The following is a 19,869-nucleotide window of genomic DNA, read 5'->3' on the forward strand; positions in this document are numbered from 1 at the left end:
TCGGAGTAGTTTGTCAGCTGTTTGGAACGAATGCTCGTTAGACCTTATATGGACTATGGGTGTTGGGAAACCTCTGTTATTGTCTGGACATATCGGGCGTATCGGGTCAATAAGACATCTCGTACTATTATAAGATCTTCTTTTACCTACATATGCTATAGTTTCTGACTGTCCTGTGGGCGGTCCTGACCCTTCTTCCTCGCTTTGTTCGAACTCGTCTACCTCTAATCTCTCTTCGTGTAGGCGTTCTATTTCTTTACGGATCTTTCGGCACATGGCTATTATACAATTTTGTTTATCATGTCTCCCTTCTGATATATTCTGGCTCCATCTTGTAAGAATTTGCATTGCTTCCGGGTCTACCCCCGGTCGGTCTTGATTTCTGATCACACAGTTTATGAGGAAACGTAACAGTTCCCCCTGTATCTCTACTTTCTGGTATTCCATAGCTCTGTGAATACATTCTGGATCTCGCCCTGTTTGGACAAAATGGTATATATTATCTAGATGCGCAGTCATTCCTGGTAACTTCCCTAAATACACTGCGGCTCGTCTGATACGTAATGACGCCTAGTCAAGGGTCATTTCGTCCTCTTTACCGGGCACGGGGTCATATCTGCAATCTATAAGAAGTTCCTTCAGCGCACGGGCACTTATGAGTTTGGGTGTACGTGAATGTGCTGACTCTTGAAAAGTAAGTTTATTTATTCTAGGCGGCGTAGAAAAGATATTAGTAGCACCTCCCGTGGCCCCATCTGGGGTGTCGGGTGTGAAAGGATTCGTCGAACGTGACACAGCAACTACAGGTGTGGACCCAGCTATAGAAGTAGCTGTAGGAGCGGATGCAGAAACAGATGTGCTTGCCGGAACTTGTGTCAGAACTTGTTGCTGTAACGATACGGGTACTGGATCTTGGCGTTGAACCTCCCTGGTATGCGGTCTATGCGGGGCGGAATTAGCATACTCGGGAGCTGCGTCATCTAAATATGAGGAAAGAAAAACGTCTTCTGCGGTTCTAGGATGCCCCTTAGGATGTACCTTTATTGGGAACAATGGGGGTGGCAAGTCTTTCGGTATTTCTGGAGTAGCCTTAGGTAATCCTTCGGCCAGAAGGGGATACATACCATTCATAAGGGCATTTCTTTGTCTGTCTACTTGTTCTGCTTTCACTCGGATACCTTCCTCAATTAATAGATTTTCTTGAACTTTATTGGAATTCTCTTTACTCTTCTCTTCCAGTCTACGTGCTTTTTCTGTTCGTCTATGTGATTCTTTACGCCATAATTCAATGGCATCTTTCTGTGACTGTCTGACTTTTCTTTTCCATAACTCTTCTTCTACTTTTATGATGCATTCCGCATCCCAGGTTCCCGCTGTGGGCCACCTCTGACTTTCTGGTAATTCCTTGGTATAGTCTACCCATAAATCGAGAAATAATATGGCATCTAAGCCATGTTTATGATACATGAAGTACCCTGGGGTGTCCCTAGGAGGAATAGGAACGGCCTCTTCGAGTACCCCTTTTCTTGTAGTGATCTGTCTTAGTTTCGAAAAGAACGGCATATTGAGAACTGACCTTATACTTGATTTCGACCAACTGATCTGATGCTTGATTTTGAACAGACTTGATACAATAAACACGATAATGAACAGTCATTCATACCACAATATACAGAACGTATTTAAACACATTTAACATTTAGACATTAAACCTTTAACTGAAACAACAATGATGATCGTCTGCATAACTAATCACCAAGCTTAATTCTTGACAATAACTAGATACTTCGGAATACTTGATATACTGCTAAACAGTACAGATACACTGCTAAAACAGTGCAGACCGGATTTGTGTACCCAAACCCGTCTTGACCGGCACAACCTATGTGCACGTCAGAAATGCCTCCCCAGCAATGGTACTCACCGGGTAGCTTCGGAAACGGAAGGCCTCGGTAACTTGAACTTGACTCGGACTGGACTGGACTCGACTCGTCGGACACTGGACTCGACTTGGGACTTCAGACACTGGTGGGCCTCTGTATACCTCGGATCTTGCTCTCTCAGCTAGGCTCTGGTCGGGATACTTCGCACTTCTCACCGCCTCGTCTGGGTGTCGATCGCAGCCTCAGTCGCCCCCGCTTGACCGGAGGGAGATACAGGAAATCCTGCTGGTACGCGTTATTGTCCGTCCAGCTGTGGCAGGAGACCGGGCCTGCAACTCACCGCCGGCGCGTGAGATGAGAAAGTGTCCCTGTTCGGGCGCCATTCATGTGGTAAATAATTTTCCTTTACCGGGACTGAATTTGATACAGAAACATAATAAAATAGCTCAGTAAAATGAGAGGCAGAATCCGTGGTATTAGAGGTTCGGAATGGGCTTTATTCCAATACTCGATTATAATCGGATGCTCCAAGTTCCGTCACCACGAAGGTTCAGGAAGTGAAGTACATACATTATTGACATGAAATGGCTTTTATAGTACATACATTACAATGAAGCGAATACAGTAGGCGTAACAATTGATAAGGAAAATGACGATATATCTACGTAACCAAAAAATGGGTGTAATAAGGAGTAAAAAGGAACATAATTGGTTGTGATGTCATGTATAGGTGGATCTATAAGATAATACTTGGCATAGATGCGCGCGCAGCATTATGACGTGTGATTGACGTGTAACTAGGGGGTGAAGGGGACTTGACATTTAGCTCTACATGTGGAGACAAAAAGTCTGGGGGGTCAAGTCAACCTAATCCCAAATCATATCTAACATCCTATGTTTAAAGAACTATGTTATCCACAAAGGAAGGACTCTCGGACAGAATCTATTCTATACTGACTGTGCGTGCGTGTACAAGCGTCTAAGTGTCTACACTAAATGCGAGGGGGTAGAAATATTCCATGGTGATAGGACTATGAATTACTTGTATTAAGACAGAGAAGCCGGGCCCTTTGCTTGGTAGCTGGAAGAATGTTTACTTAAACTACTAGGCAGGAATGCATCGGCTGAGGGGGAAGCAGATAATTCGAAGGTGAAATACAGTTCTTGGCAGAGAATAGGCTGATGTCAGGCTTCATGAGCCGCGTAGAGAATGAGACAAAGTTCATGGTCACAGATGCAGGCTCAGACTGGAGCTTTCAGAGTCAGAAGGCAAGAAGAGTTTTGATGACAGAATCAGGGCCTACTTGCTTGGACTGTAAAATGGCATAAGTGAACCATATAAAGCCGGTGGCCTTTTGTACTTAGGAATGGAATATCCGGCCTATTCATGGTGGATCTGACAGAGAACATGTTGACGGTGGACGCACATGTATTTGCGTCTTCATAACTGGAACTGGAGGGAACATACATGTACTTGTAACATGTACATAGAACCGTTGGGGTCCAAGATAGGGGACATAACTGACCAGAAAAATCCATATTTCCACAGTAGCGTTGTGATTTTTGCATAAAATATGTGTGCTGCGATTATGAGTATAATGAAACAGATTGGCGTAAATAGCAGTACAAGAACAGTAAAAAGAATAAACATTTTCACCATTGTGCTAAGTCAGTTTATATATGCAGGCATATAAGTACTGGGTATATATCTACTCCTTACAAGCGCTCCCTAACCTAGTCTTACCTAGGGTGGGTCATCTGCCAAATCCTTGCCGGGTGCACTAACTCCCTGTTACATGTGGGAAATTGTCATCATGCACTTGGTCTTGGTGTAGAGCTGGTCATCCGTCTTGTTGGTACGCAGGAATCAGCTGAGCTGGAATTCTGACATGTAGCAACCCTGCAGTGTCAGCTGAGTGCTCCTCTGTCTAAACAAGGAAGTGGCTGTGTTTTTATTACAATGGAACCTATGTGGCCATGTGGCAACCCTTGTTTGGACCGCAGTTGTTCATTCTAGTTCGATAGCCGCATCGCCAACTGGACAAATACCAAATATGACATTTGTGCAGTAAACTTTATCTCTTGTAATGAATGTTCAAGGTATCATGATAGAGTGCCTACGAAGGTGAAATGTAAGCAATGCAGATTTGGAAAATGTTATCCTGCATTGACACGCATGCAAATGCATGTCAAAAGATATTGTGTGTAAAAGAGAAGGCAACTTAAGAAACATGGGGGTATAAGTACAAGGAGTTGACGCCGCCGTAGCGTCAACTTTTTGATGTTAGGGTGACTTTTTTATTATTGCCTTATTTACAAGTTGCCACTAACCGCAGTTAGCGGTAGTTTTCCGGCATAAATGTGCAATTTCCGGATCACCAGTTCTGTCAGCAGGACTTAACGAAAATGAGATGCATGGTAGGCGTCCCTGTGCGAAAACAGACACTAACTCAACTTGGCGATATTTACAATGATTTACCGGTCCAGCGATACTTTCCAAAAACTGCTGCTAAGGCCAGTTTGCGGATGGTTTTTAAGACCAGAAAAAAGCCGATCTAAAAAATGAAGAAAAAAACTTGTATATAAGGGAGACCAACCCAGACCCTCATTTGCTTACCTAATGATGTCATGGAGGTACTACTCTTGCAGCTTGGAGCTCCAAGAAGTCCACCGCCACCGCCACCAACACAGAGGCACACCAAAGAAGAGAGGCGGTCTACCGCCAACGCATTACCCTGATAGACCTCAGGCCAGAGGATGTGATAGCACACTACAGGCTGAAAAGGACCTTTATCCTACGCATACTGACCCAGATAGCCCCCAGGGTGCAGGCACCATCACAGCGCTGCACGAACATCCCTTGGCAGACAAAGCTACTTGCAGTGCTGCACATGTTGGCCTCTGGTACCTTCCAACTAATCACTGGCAGAGGGGGTGGAGTCTCACAGTCAGCCTTCTTAAGGTTCCTCCAAACTGTCTTGGATGCCATCATCAGCCTGACGCCGCAGCACCTACACTTCCCGGCAATGCGCAAAAACAACTTGACAACAAGCAAGGCTTCTATGACATTGCTGGGTTTCCACGTGTTGGGGGCAATTGACTGCACTAATGTTCCACTTGTGCCTCCTGCAGGCACTGCATATATACAGGAACAGGAAGCACACACACTCAATAAATGTACAGGCAATTGTGGACCACCTTGGCCTATTCATCAATGTTGTCACTAAGTTTCCTTGGGAGTGTGCAGGACTCCTACATCTTTCGCCAATCAATCATCAACCAGCGGTTTGAGAATGGCACATATGGAAATAGACTGCTTGATGATAAGTGCTAAATGAACACACTACACACCTCAAGTACACAAGCACATAGCCCTAATATGTGAGAATGCAAATGTAGCCAATGTAACATGACATACCTTGGAACTGTTCCAAACAATACACACAAGCACACAATACAAAATAATCAAGACATACTTTAGACAGCACAGCAAGGGAGTAGCCTACAAAATCTCACACAAATCAGTATGGCATCCATGGAATATCGATTTTGCTGATCTCATCATATAAAATTTGAAATTAATAAATGTAGCACATGACACAGAACATATGCTTCTGCTAAGCTCCATACATGTTGGAATGAACACATGTACAAGTAGATGACAGATCCCCTGCACTCACATGTAATGGTGCACAATTATCTGACATGCAAAACAAAGTCAGCCATGCACCATGCAGCATGTGTTCCTGCATCATGGGATTGCAAGTAGAGATGCATAAGGGGAGCACCAACGGCACACAAATATTCTCCAAAGTATTTCAACATCACTCTGTGTCATTGCAGAATGGAACATGCATTGGAAGAGCATGCAAACAATCAAAATCACAATCTCACTACATGTTGTGAATGCATATGACTATCCTGGTGATGTGTAGTAATATGATGCACAACATCTGAAATTACAATGTATGTCGATTGTGAACTGACACACACTGAAATCTTGATGGGTATCCCACAAACATGCATACAAGCAGAGTCAACTCATGCACAAGGACATCAATGCATATGTACGTTGTCATCACATGTCCCAGTAAGTTGATTGCACCAAGTAGCAGTGCCACTGTCACTTAAACACTGACCCACTTTTGTGGGTAGGTGGATGTAAGCCCACAATGAGATCAATGTTTAGCAGACAAGGAATCTCTCTCTCAGCAACCCTCAGCACAATCACTCACAATGAGGAATGTAGATGATGTTCCAACATAGTATTCATCAAAAGCTTTAGGTGGATGCTTCAGCAGGCACATGTGCCAATGGTGCACCCCATAAAATTGTGCACAGGAGATGATCAGTATGTGTAACGGGCCTGTAAAGAAAAAGCAGTCTCTTTTCTAGTGAAACATACATCCTGACAGTCACAACATGGAGGCAATACACAGGATGCAGACAATGCCAACATGGTGATGTGTAGGCTGTCAAGTATAGGCAAATTAATTTCCTGTGATGCTGGTCAATTATCTGAAGCTACACATGACAAACCAGAATGGCCAAAGTTGCACACTGCACACACACCAAAATAGACACTCTACAAAAACAGCAAGTACAAATATTAATGGACACATCTCTCCATTATCTGTTCAGGTGATCAAGGATATGCACTCTGCCATGGCTGATGATGCCCATCAAAGTGACACACACACAGGCACAGAGAGACTACAACGTTGCACTGGGACACACAAGATCCGTTGTTGAACGGACATTCAGAGTCCTCAAATCCAGGTTCCGGTGCGTAGATATATTGGGTGGCAGACTCCTGTACAGTCCAGAACTTGTATTCGAAATTATAATGGCATGTTGCATTCTGCACAATATTTGTGTACGCACAAACACACCATTGAATGAAGACCAGGAGCAGCAGGACAATCCAGAAGATGGCCAGGATGAAGAGGCAGATGCCAGACACACCACAGCTTCTGCTGCTGGAACAGCAAGGAGCGATCAAATCATCAGACATTTTTTCAGATAATCACAATAAAAAAAGATGTCAGCACATGGTTACATTTGAACAAAAAAACACATAATCCTAGTTTGTGTAATAAAATATCAATACACAAAATTATTGTGTGCATGGTTAATCTCTGCAGAAATTCATATATCTGACAAGCGAAAGGTAAATAAAACACTGATCCACACAACAATCACATATAGCAGTAGACATAACATCCATCAAACGAAGTTTGGGGATGGAACAACGGATTGGGCCTATGAGTAATGTGTATGGTCCCTCAGTGAACAGAGAACAGACATACACATGAGTGAAGTGCTACAGGAAAACCAATGATGAGAGTGAAAGTTTCCCAGCTTCATACTAACAATTACACATCATCGGACAATGGTTTGGGTGAGATGGACATGACAACAAATAGGAGCACCAAAACATTTTCCAAAATGTCTGGGGATGGTCAATACAAGTTTACCAGTTTCAATTGCACGATGTGTGTCATTTAATAATTTATCAAAAATACACAAATATGCATACACACACATACCTGCAGTTGCAGTTGAACACATAGACAAACATGCAACTTACAAAATGTGACAATGTCACATTTAGTTGTATCACTCCAGGAATGTACAACATACTCTGTAAAATACAATGTTGGTCAAGATGGCCAGAAACCATATATGGAATGTGTTGCAGCCCTGTGTGGGCAACCTGCACTGCAACTCTAGACATGTGTATGCTACCCGAAAACCTATATCCGGACAGAACCAAGGGAAATCCCCCATACACACAAGAGATTCATAACATGTGATGATGAAAAACGACCACATGTGGTTGCCTCCTGGATGATAACTTAAGAAAGCAAATCACATGTGAGACATATCCCATGTATGTCATGGTTGTACAAGCAGTGTGAAGATGTTTCTAGTGAAAATGACATTGCTATGCCTCATCTGCTCAATATAAAACCATCTTACAACCAGCGACAATGACACAAGGCCTCTAAACACAACACACTTTAATGATCAATGAATTACCAAACACAATCTTTAGTCAACGAGGAGTACGTAGGCATGGGTACAGCTGGGCACTCTGAGTATGCCAGTGGAAACCACAGGTGCTGGATATGCAAATGTGTCCTTAAAGTTGCACAGTCACAGTTACCCTGACATAAAAAAAATCACACGTTCAGGTGCCTCACTTTCACCAGCTAATGCTCAGCACAAAAACATCATGCATGATGATGTGAACGGGTGCAGAACAAAATAGCATATCTCCATTGTCAACCCATTGTTGTGTTGGTGTGTGCCATGCAGTACAGAGTACCCTTTGTATATGATCATGTGCACTTTGATTGTCCAGCTATATATGGGGCACCATTCCTGATTCTACAGTCTGTAATGGGATCTTCATCTGGTATTCCAGAGTTTGCCAAGTGTTGTTAATGCTGCATAAATGTCCTCTGCTAGTGCACACAGGCCTGTGGAAGACGCAGACCTCTCCGTCAAAAACAATTTGCATAAACACTGAAGTAGCTGTGTCTGACACTATGGGTCAAATACAAATGATACAGCGTTGAGTCAATTCCATGTGGACTGTATGTGCCTTCTGGCATTGTACGCCATGCTGTTGTAAGTAGGGCACTATGCAAAGTGCGGCTTTGTTGTGGCCATCCAACAATGTCCTGTCCCCCTTGGACACTGGCTCTACAACATATTAACAGATGGCTTTGTGTGCTTTGTTATCCTCTGCGTAATTTGCACACGGCTGACACATTCTGCATTCTGGTGCATATATATTTCTGCCAACGACATCAGCAGTGCTACCACAAGCTCATGCTGCATACAGAGGCTGGAACATGATGTACAGCAGACACACATAAAATAGTTGGTGTGTCACCTGTCCAGGCATCATATTGGTATCAACTTAGAATATATCTGTGTAGCACAGTCACACTAGACTGATGTGGAAAAGTGCCGGACACAAACTGTTCAGTATGAGATGTAAGAATGTATGGCACATATGTAACAGGAATGACAAATCAAATGACAAATATACCCAATTTGCTTACATCAACAGATATTGTAGATCCCCATCGTGTCCCACAACCACCTTGATTCATGCACATGACCGACTTTGCAGCTGCACGTATAAATTGTGCACATCTTCTAATCTAGGCTCAAGAATACCAAGTAGGAATCTGTGGTCAAGCATACAATACATTGTTTGAAGCATCCAAAATATGTTTCTCACAAACTGGATGCCTGATGTTCATTTACATTTGTGTTGCAAGCTTGTCAAAATATGTGGCAGACATCACGGGAATGAATAACTATGCCAAACATAATGACGACCACTGATGCATGCATGTATAATCACACATGAATCAATGTGGATAGGCTGCAATTCGTGATCCAAGGCCATGTGAATAACTAGGTAGAACTTTAATCTTGACATTTCAGATCGAGTGAAGTCACATACACAACACAGATCAGCAGTAATACAACAATTTCATGAAACTCTGTTCTTCTGCTGACCAACTTGCTTTGCGATCAAAATTGTGTTGCTTAAACACGAAAGCGATATTTTTTTCATAACCGCCATTGAAAATAATTGAAAAATACATGTAACAACACTGAATATTACCGGTAAAGCCAATTTGCGTGCATAATCTTACCGCATAGTCAGTAAAAGGGCCACAAACACACAGGAAGTGATGTCAGCATGCATCGTGTGTAATGGAGGAGTACTGTACACTTTCACTTTCTCTGTTGAGCACACTATTATTGACTGTGGAGCGTGTTGGAGGTGTTTGGAGTTGTGTGCTGGTTTGTTTGGAGTAGAGAGTGTTGTTGTGTCCCGTGAACTGTCCCTAGTGTCTCTGTGAAGTCTTGTGGGCTTGTCATTATGTGTTTTTTGCTTCTTGTACCAAATCTTGTTGAGTGACTGTCCAAGGGGTACTCTAACAATATTAATAGTTGCTGGGGTATACATATAGGTTTTACTTTATTCCTAGTGGGTTTAGGAGTGCTTTTGAAGATATTGGGTGTGTGTAGGAAGGGCAGGATGTCAGCGGTCACATTGGGGGGCTTCCACTGGCTTGTGAAGTTCTACCTGCTGTTGATGGTTGAGAGTGGGGGAAAGATCATGCAGGGATATTCCGTACGTATACGTAGGGTGAGGTGGGAGCATGTCCGCAGTCAAATGCTGAGGATCTTCGGGGTGAACCGGACTTCCGACAATGGAAGCACGGATGGCAGGGGTGCGTGGGCCATGAAGGTGACATCTTGGACCCCCTGGGAGTCATCATTGGCCTTCAAGGTGGTAGTAAGTACACCAACAAATTTCATAAATCAGATTTTTCTTTCCAATATCCAAAATGTAGTCAAGAACACAATGTGAGTAACGCTACATGATGATGTCAGTCAGTTATGTACAATAAAGATGCCAGCTTCTACTCAATCACACTTGTACCATTGTGCAAGTGAGACAGTGTGTGAAACGTTGGCCTGGTATATGCTGTCCACTAATTAAAGTGGGCACCTTGTACCAGTCCAAACAACCCTTATTGATGATTAGGTTAAAGACAACCTTTATTGAAAGCTATCCTAGTGGTAGCGATGGAGAGCAGCCTTCAGGCTAAGTCTCGAAGGAATGTAAAGCAGCTTGGTTTACCAGATTATAACCCCCTGAATGACCAAATGAAAGGAGAACCACACAAGGTATATATATAAAATATATGTATTTATTATTAAACATTCTCTACTAACCTCTTCATGAGATTAGAGAGCAAGGCACACAATATTTATACACTAGAACGACAGTAATAGCACAATACACTGTGGGCCCCAGGGGTAATTCAAACCATATATTAAGAAAGTGGTATAACAACCACGACGTGACTAGACAGAGTGCCTAGAGCACGTAGAATCACTGGGACCCCAAGGAACCACCCAAGGTAGTGACACAGTGGACCCACGGGGACGCGTGCAGCGTGAGAACACAGCTGCGAGCTCCGTACAATCCTATGGGAAAGTCACGGTTGGAATTTTAAAGCTTAAGGATACTTAGGAGAGGACTTTGAGCAAACCATTTCAAACATAGAAGGTTCTAAGGCCAGCACCCATGTGAGCACTGGAGCACTCGTGTTGCCTCACCCAGGGAAGCCGGGTTCATAGGTGTCAAATGGTGTCGGGAATCTTCATTGTTCTCAATGGCATGATGCTGCAAAGTGCTGCTGCTGTGAGGAGAAAAAGTGTCCGGTGTGATCCAAGCCTGAATCGGAGCTGGGAAGAACCTGAATGCAGAGGGGACAGAGTCTTTGTCACTTGAGGGTGACTAGGGGCACGGTAGACCAATGCCCACCAATGTCAGGTGTTTCAGGTGCGAAGAGGTGAAGAGGTGAAGCTTGACTCCACTGCCAGGGGTACCAGGAGACATTGACACGACCAAAGCCCACAGGCGACCTGCCCCACGAAGGATGTTGAGTGCTGGGAGGTCGGTGTCTGGATTGGAGACCAACAAGCCTTGGCAACGGCAACCCACACGGTGAGAGTAAAAAGGCTTCGGTGTGGACCAGCAAGGTCCTGTGGACTCCGCAAGTGTTGGAGAGTCAGGGCACATCTGGAGCAACCAGGTAAGCCCTTTGAAAGTTAAAGTACCCTTCTCAGGGACCCACAAGTTGACGGACAAGGGATCGCAAAGGGACCTCAAGAGGAATCACTAAATACCAGCCCACGGGACACTCGTGGAGTGTAGGCCAGTAATCTTCGGTGGAATCACTGCTCGGGGTCTGGACTACAAGTAGCCGAAAGCACAGCCTCAGGGATCGCCAAAAAGCATATGCTGCTGCAAATGTGCACGGTGTCCAGGGGTTCGAGTTGCACGGTCCCCAAGAGGGCTTTGGACCTCAGGTTTGCTGAGAGCACAGATCGGCCTTGGGGAAGCTTGGAAACCCACCTCCTGTGTTGCAATATCTTCGGAGTCCTTCAGGAGCTGCGTAGTTGCCAACCAAACAGATGCGTCTTTGGTGCCTGCCTTGCAGGGGAGTAACTCCTTTACTCCAAGGGAGATTCTTCGGTCATCAAACGTCGTGTAGACAGCTGAAGTTCTGGGATTCTGTAGCAGAGTTTTGTCCAGGTAATCCAAAGTCCTGTAGCCAGGGGTTCCTACTTTATACCCAAGAAAGGGGTGGGACAAACTCTGGGGACCCACCTATGGGAGGGTCAGGACAGAGGGGTGGCTACACCCATGTCCTTTGTCCAGTTTCGCACCAGAGCAGGAGCTGATAGCCCCTGCAACAGGTTTGAGCTGGACTATGCATAGGGACACCAAATGTGCCCCCAGTGCAGACATCAAAGTACTCTTGGAGTGCATCCACCCAGCCCCAATACACTAAAGCCTGTCTGGGAGGTGGTCACACCTCCCTGTGACAGGAAAACTATTGTCCAGCCGACCCCTGCCGGAGTTTCGTCCAGCACCAGGAGGGCAGACTCTTATCTGTGGCTGGCAGCATCCATTTTGTGATGCCAGGGTCTGTAAAGCTGGTACCGGGTGTACCGGTGCTGTCATGTTTCTCCCTCTAGTAGGGTGGAATCATACCTCCCACACCAGTTACTGGTGTGGAGGTATGATTCCAAGGTGTTTGGAATAGAGGTTCCGAAAGCTGCAGAGGGACTCTGCTCATGCATGGGCACCCTCTCACATAAAACCCAGCAACCTGCCTTCAGGATTGATAAGGCATGCCATAGGGGTGACTGATAGATTTATATGTGCAGTGATATGGATAGATATAGTGAACCTATATCTAAGTAAGGGGTGCATACACCACCTTACACAGGCTGCTGTACTAGCAGACCTGTTGTGTCATTTTGAATGGTCTCCCAGGGGTGGCATAATACATGCTGCAGCCCCTGAGAGGCCTCTGGGGTACCTATGCCCTAGGTACATAGTATATCATATACTAAGGACTTATAAGAGTACCCCAGAATCCAATCTGAAGTGTACCTAAAGTACATGCAATCAATTTAGAGAGAAAGCAGCTAGGCTGGGGTCCTGATTAGCAGGATCCCAGCCAGACTAGGTCGAAAAACAGTGGAGCATCAGCAAAAAGTGGGGGTAACTATAAGAAGCAGATCCTACTCTCCTACACAGTGTTCATGATGAGGTATGACTATCTTCAGGAATGTGTACACTCCTGTGAATGAAGTGCTATGCCAAGGTTCAAGGTGTGCTGTGCAGTGCATCCTATGAAGATAGTGTATGAGGATAATTGTGTGTGGACCCCTTATGTGAATTAGGTGGCCATGTAAGCTGCACAATGCAGGATACATGACAAAACACACTGCCTCATGTATAAACATGTCTGGCACCACTGTGCAAGGGTCTAATCACATGTTGACACTTCACAATGTATGTGAAGTGCCACATGACTGCAACACTGTATCACAATCACAATTGTAATATCACATGGCTGATTGTGGGTAAAATTTGATAAGATTTTAAAATTTGCATTTGAAAAAATATGCATTCTCTGGTGTGTCAGTGTGAGACATACACAAGATGAGATCAGACAAATATCAATTGTCTTAACACACACTTGTAAGATCTGCAGAGATAATATTGGCTACAGACCATGGAGAACTTGATGTTGTTGGGAGAATCGTGGCCTTGGGAATGTGTCATCGAAGTAGGGTGTGCAAAATGAGTACTTTTGCTAGCAGGATTGTCTTGTGTTGCACAACTCAGCATTGGTCATGTCTTGTGTGAGCAACAGGCAAAGTAGATACAATCATGTATGCAACCTGAACAGAGACAGTACTGTTACAGGGAATTGTTATTGATGTAGATGAATGTGAGGATAAATAGGAGACATGTGAGATTTCACGTCTGATACCAACACACGTTTCTTTTCATGTCCCACAGCTGACGGACCACTGATCACTCAAGGGGACATCAAAGCCTTCATGGACCCACACGCCACTGGTGAATTCCTTCATTAAATATTGTCAGTGTGAGATGGGAAGAATATTTGGTTAAAATCCTGTATGTAGTTGCATCCTGTATGTAGGGTGTGTATCACATATACCTTGCCTCCAGTGTGATGATGGATGAAAAAAGTGTGAAGTATGTACAATTCAGTAAGTTAAGATTGAGCAATGCATGTCTTCCTGATGTAACTTTGCACATCCCCAGTCAATGATACCCAGGCAAGAAATATCAAAGGGTTATATTACTCCAGCTGATGCATGTGGATTATACCGCATACAGACAGGAAAGGAGACATGTGCGTGGTGTAGGTGATGTCTATGATCAGACATGGAATGTGTGTACATCCTTGACTGAGATGACTGTCAATGATGATCAAATGTTTGTTGCACCAGGTGTCATCCACAGAAAGCAGTACAAAGAGTCAGTCACATCCACAATATGTAAGCTGGTGTACGTGATTAAATATTTATTGCTGTAGGATCCAGTCAAACCTCCTTTGGATGTGTTGACATCACTGTAATGTATAGTTAGGTCACAACCTTGGACTACTGCCAATAGTGAGTGTCTTTTATCTGATGTGTCATATCTTGGATATGTTGGTGCATATCACAAGCACACCATTTACTCATCAACGTTACATTGTACGACATTGTGGTTGCAGAATTGCCTTAGCCTGAGTCATGATGCTGCGTTTAGCTGGCTATCTGATAATGAAGCACAATAGGGCTCTAAACCACCTTTTCACATCATATCTTGTGCGCCAATGTTGGGAGCTGAATACATGCACAATTCTTTTTTTTTAGATGTCTGGACACTCTCTCCATGGCCAGCTTGAATGTGTTGGAGTGTGTGATGTGTGATACCCTTGCCAAATTTTATATGAATATGCACAGTAGTGAGAATGGTCAAATTGGTTACCAAACATGCTGTTCCAGTGTGCCCCAAGTGGGATGGGTATTCCCAGACGTGGGACCCGTGCTCACTACGCCACTGGAGTCAAGCTATCCTGGCTGATGACGGCTGATAGCCAGAAACCGGTCCTAGGATGCTTGATTCCGGTCCAGGGAAGACATGGCTTGGCAGTTCGGGCTGGACTGTTCCCATGAGGCACAGGGTCAAGACTGATTTGCATATGGCCATGTCTAAACTGGGGTGGCGTAGTGGGCAAAAGAACGATGGATTTAACCCAGATCTCTTGACTGGGGGAGAATGTCTGCATTGTCAGCATTCCGTCCATCATTTGTTTGTTGTAATGCTTTTCGCCCTAAGTGGGATGGGTATTCCCAGACGTGGGACCCGTGCTCACTACGCCACTGGAGTCAAGCTATCCTGGCTGATGACGGCTGATAGCCAGAAACCGGTCCTAGGATGCTTGATTCCGGTCCAGGGAAGACATGGCTTGGCAGTTCGGGCTGGACTGTTCCCATGAGGCACAGGGTCAAGACTGATTTGCATATGGCCATGTCTAAACTGGGGTGGCGTAGTGGGCAAAAGAACGATGGATTTAACCCAGATCTCTTGACTGGGGGAGAATGTCTGCATTGTCAGCATTCCGTCCATCATTTGTTTGTTGTAACGCTTTTCGCCCTAAGTGGGATGGGTATTCCCAGACGTGGGACCCGTGCTCACTACGCCACTGGAGTCAAGCTATCCTGGCTGATGACGGCTGATAGCCAGAAACCGGTCCTAGGATGCTTGATTCCGGTCCAGGGAAGACATGGCTTGGCAGTTCGGGCTGGACTGTTCCCATGAGGCACAGGGTCAAGACTGATTTGCATATGGCCATGTCTAAACTGGGGTGGCGTAGTGGGCAAAAGAACGATGGATTTAACCCAGATCTCTTGACTGGGGGAGAATGTCTGCATTGTCAGCATTCCGTCCATCATTTGTTTGTTGTAATGCTTTTCGCCCTAAGTGGGATGGGTATTCCCAGACGTGGGACCCGTGCTCACTACGCCACTGGAGTCAAGCTATCCTGGCTGATGACGGCTGATAGCCAGAAACCGGTCCTAGGATGCTTGATTCCGGTCCAGGGAAGACATGGCTTGGCAGTTCGGGCTGGACTGTTCCCATGAGGCACAGGGTCAAGACTGATTTGCATATGGCCATGTCTAAACTGGGGTGGCGTAGTGGGCAAAAGAACGATGGATTTAACCCAGATCTCTTGACTGGGGGAGAATGTCTGCATTGTCAGCATTCCGTCCATCATTTGTTTGTTGTAACGCTTTTCGCCCTAAGTGGGATGGGTATTCCCAGACGTGGGACCCGTGCTCACTACGCCACTGGAGTCAAGCTATCCTGGCTGATGACGGCTGATAGCCAGAAACCGGTCCTAGGATGCTTGATTCCGGTCCAGGGAAGACATGGCTTGGCAGTTCGGGCTGGACTGTTCCCATGAGGCACAGGGTCAAGACTGATTTGCATATGGCCATGTCTAAACTGGGGTGGCGTAGTGGGCAAAAGAACGATGGATTTAACCCAGATCTCTTGACTGGGGGAGAATGTCTGCATTGTCAGCATTCCGTCCATCATTTGTTTGTTGTAACGCTTTTCGCCCTAAGTGGGATGGGTATTCCCAGACGTGGGACCCGTGCTCACTACGCCACTGGAGTCAAGCTATCCTGGCTGATGACGGCTGATAGCCAGAAACCGGTCCTAGGATGCTTGATTCCGGTCCAGGGAAGACATGGCTTGGCAGTTCGGGCTGGACTGTTCCCATGAGGCACAGGGTCAAGACTGATTTGCATATGGCCATGTCTAAACTGGGGTGGCGTAGTGGGCAAAAGAACGATGGATTTAACCCAGATCTCTTGACTGGGGGAGAATGTCTGCATTGTCAGCATTCCGTCCATCATTTGTTTGTTTTAACGCGTTCCAGTGTGTGCGGCGTTGTGCAGTACACATGGAGAACGCCAAATTCCATTGTTTGTTTCTGTATAGGAAGGTCTCCCTTCCTGTACATAAACAAAAAAAGAAAAATGCTATTTTTTCACTTCCATGTGTGCTGCATGAAGCAGCACGCATGAAAGTGACAGAAGGGCATTTCTAGGATTAGTTATGTGCCTGAAGGGACACCTTCCTACACATAAACATACCTCCCCTGCACACAGACACCCTTGCACTCATGTGCAAGGGTGCCTGTGTTGGCGCTGAGTTGATAAACGCAAGGCTGCATCCCATTATTGTAAATATGGTGCAGCCTTGCATTTCAGAAGTGGAGGAGAGAGGCGCTAACCCCGGAAGGCTAACACCTATCTCCTCCACTTCCTTGTACATATCCCCCTCAGTCAGGATATGTGACAGCACCATCATTTGACTCTGACAATCCCATTATGTTGAGACACTACATGTCCCATGCATTGTCATATCAGAGAAACCATCAGGTTGTAACTGATCCTTAATCCCACATTGCATTGTTCAGGTCACTTTTGAACTTCACAATCTTTGATTAGAGTATAGGGTCCCATGTTTTCATACCCATGTGTTTCTGAGTTAAATGTAGAATATTGACATAATTATCCGGACTCACATAATGTCATTGGTCTTATTTTATAGACAACTTGTCGCCATAGGAGGCACACGCATTCCTTGTCCATAAAGAGCGAGATCAGCACATACGTGGGGTGGCCAACGGATATTGTACTATGGCTAAGAGGTACAGAGATGACCGGGCAGTTGGGAGATGGAAGTCACTGCCTGAAGTTGCACAGCAAACATTGATGAGGGACACACAGAGCATACCTGGCCCTTCTGACGTCAGACATGGATCCAGACATGCACAACAATCTGCCACTCAAGTTCAGACACCACACAGTCAACATGCTGCAACAGGATCAGACACACAAGCAGGTGCCCCCTTACGTCCACGCATACAAGGGACTGCCACACTGCCGTTTGCAGCATGGACACATGCTGTAGGGTTAACTGACAGGGACCGTCGGTGCATGATGGACAAGAATGTACGACTGGCACAAATAGAAAGGGATGTATCGGGCCAGAGCACTCACCTCCAGGACATCAAGGCTGCCCTGGAGCTCCCATATTGACCAAGACTGGTTGTGACCCTTCCCCCTTTTCAACAGTCCCCCAATGGTTATTTTTCTAAAACTGTTGTATTAGTGTCGGTTTTTAAGTGTTAGGTAGTGTAGTTGTAGTGTAGAAATAGTGTAATATTTTGTTAATTTCTTAGATTTGTTATTTTCATAATGTAGTGTTCTGGGCTAAGTTTCCTTTTCCTTTGGGTGGGGTGTTGATGTATTTATTGTTGTATGCAATACAAAAAAACTGAAAAATTTATATTTGTGTAGAATATACGTGTAGTTAGTTCATGTTTAGCTAAGATGTATTTGTCCTGTCTGCTGATGTGCTTAAAGGGTGGAAGGGGGGTTGATGTCTCAGATATGTTGTTGCGTGTTTAGTATTAGTTAAGGTTGATAGTTTAGAGTAACATTTAGTTAGTACCAGTTAGTTCAGATTAGGTTAGTTGTAGTGAATAGTGTTAGTTTAGGGTAGGTAATTTTGTAAAATTTTAATAAATGGTTACTGGTTTTGAATTGTGGTTGCACTTATGTCAGAAGTGAATTGATAGAGTGGTGCTTTTGACCTTGTACACAACAATCATTTGAATGTGTACGTGAGGTCATGTCATGTTATTTTGGTGGACGAATAGTGTCAGGATACAGTTGTTTTGTGCTCAGGAAACTTGCATGGATTTAATGACGGCAATTAAGAGTTATGCCCTAGGATAGGGACACTCTTTTGAAAAGTTTATCATCTTATGTGTGACTCACAGAGCTGTACACCACATTGTTGCACATTTACAACACAATAGAGAAACATCGGCTTAAGCAAACATTGACATTGCAACGCAAATCCATCTTGAACATAGATGTATGTGCCATGTTCCCAAGATTACGGCACCACCCTGCATTTCACATGAGCCTGGCGCAGAACCCAGCTACCATGCACAGACGCAGGCACCCTTGCTATGTAGTGCAAGGGTGTCAGCATTTTTTTATTTGAATGTTTATGTGCAGGGAGGCTCACCTTCCTGCACATACAGAATGTTGTCAGTTTGCTGATCAAATGTGCACTGCACAAGGCAGAACACAGCTAAACAACAAACACAAGGGAAAATGAAACATTTCTTCCTGTAGTGCCAGTGTTATACCCACTTTTCCCAGCTGTTACTTTTTGTATTGCCTCCTAGTGATGCCACTCTTGAAATGGTGGTACAGCATCTGACTCTAAGCTAATTGCAGTGCACTACACACCACTAGACACATTTCCCTCCCCTTTCACAGTTAGCACAGCATGAGAGGGTTCCTTATTTTCAAGGCATTGTTAAACCGTGGAAAGTGGCTGAATGAGGACTTGCACTTTGGGAGAAGTCCCTATTACCAACACAACATCACTGAAACTGACATTGTGGTTTCATGGAGGCCTGTAAATATGTTGCATTATGCTTCATCATATATGTGAATATAGTGTGTGCTCTATCTTGAAATGTGACATGCCATGACACCTATCACAACAAGCTTTGTCTCCCCGTTGAGTGTGAGTAGATCTGCCAAGTAAGACTTGTCAGCAGTGCTAGTTGAAGACACGTCTTTTGGCATGAGACTGACTTGAACATATTTCAGCACATGCCTGTTCCCATCATGTGCGTAGGGAAAGGTTTGATTCTTGTAAGAATGTAATATTTGAGCTATGAGGGCACAGCTGGTTCACACATACCCGGCCATCTTACTGCCTATCCGGGACACATACTCAACATGACCCTTTATCAAATCTCCCTCTGTGTAAGTTTCGATAAATTCACTTATCATACATTTTTTAACACTTCTATACTTGACAGGTCATAGGCAACACAGATGTGTGACTTTACTTTTTTTATTTACATGTACATTCACATTGGTAGAAGACTGGCCAAGAACTTGGTCAAACAACTCCCACATTGTATAGATGCCCAGTGGAGGGCCTGTTAGAGTC

The sequence above is a fragment of the Triturus cristatus genome, chromosome 6 (assembly GCF_964204655.1).
Source record: "Triturus cristatus chromosome 6, aTriCri1.1, whole genome shotgun sequence".
Classification (NCBI taxonomy): Eukaryota; Metazoa; Chordata; class Amphibia; order Caudata; family Salamandridae; genus Triturus; species Triturus cristatus.